This window comes from Pan paniscus, chromosome 12 (assembly GCF_029289425.2).
Source record: "Pan paniscus chromosome 12, NHGRI_mPanPan1-v2.0_pri, whole genome shotgun sequence".
NCBI classification, from domain to species: domain Eukaryota; kingdom Metazoa; phylum Chordata; class Mammalia; order Primates; family Hominidae; genus Pan; species Pan paniscus.
In genome coordinates this window covers 91,002,919-91,003,773 of record NC_073261.2, presented here as the reverse complement: position 1 = coordinate 91,003,773, position 855 = coordinate 91,002,919, and the positions used below count along the sequence as shown (strand labels likewise).

Genomic DNA, 855 nt, shown 5'->3' with positions numbered 1-855 from the left:
CGTGTCAACTATTAGGTTGGTGCAAAAGTAATTGTGGTTTTTGAAAGTAACTTGGCGAAAACCACAATGACTTTTGCACCAATCTAATACAATCAACAGTTGTGGGAAGAATTTTAACTTTTCACTCTATGTTTGTACTGTTTTAGTGTTTATGTGCATGTATGTTGTAGTTTATATGTAGGTATTACTCACGTAAAAAATTAGTTTGGTGCTTGCTTCAGCAGCATATATACTAAAATTGGAATAATATAGAGATTAGCATGGCCCCTGTGCAAGGATGACATGCAAATTCATGAAGCGTTCCATATTTTTCCCATGAGATAATTGTCTTCAGTCTCCTGGAAGCCCTCGAGGTGGGCGGGGTGGTAGAATGAGAGGCCCTCCCAGTGGAGGCATGGTGCAGAAACCAGGATTTGGAGTGGGAAGGGGGATTGCTCCACGGCAGTCAATATTCATGGATCTTCAGGCAGCCATACAAATCCTAGTTCCTACAGAATGGTGAATTTTTTCAGCCATCATGGAGTATGGCCCCAGTCTGTTAACTGCTTAACTTTGTATGTTTTAAAAAAAAATCAACCTGGCTGCTGTGTGGAGAACAAATATAAGGAGAAAAAATGAAGGCAAAGGGATTTTAGATGGCTGGTTTAGAAGCCTATGAATTGGACTAAAGTGAAGGAAGACATGAAGATAGAGACAAGTGGGTGTGTTTTACTTTAAAATTAGAATTGACATATTTTACTTACATGAGTGGTAAGCATGAATGAGTTATTAAGGATAACTCACATATCAAAAGGGAAACAATGGCATGGATGTTAAGGTTATCAGGTAGGCACAACCCTGAATACAGAGTTGTGA

The 855-nt window shown here is 39.1% G+C and overlaps 1 non-coding gene across 1 annotated transcript; it reads left to right on the top strand.

Moving 5' to 3' along the window:
• Positions 1-208: 208 nt before the first annotated feature.
• Positions 209-312, top strand: LOC112439049 (U6 spliceosomal RNA). The gene has a single exon (XR_003027346.1). It is a non-coding gene; the product is annotated as a U6 spliceosomal RNA (small nuclear RNA).
• Positions 313-855: the final 543 nt, after the last annotated feature.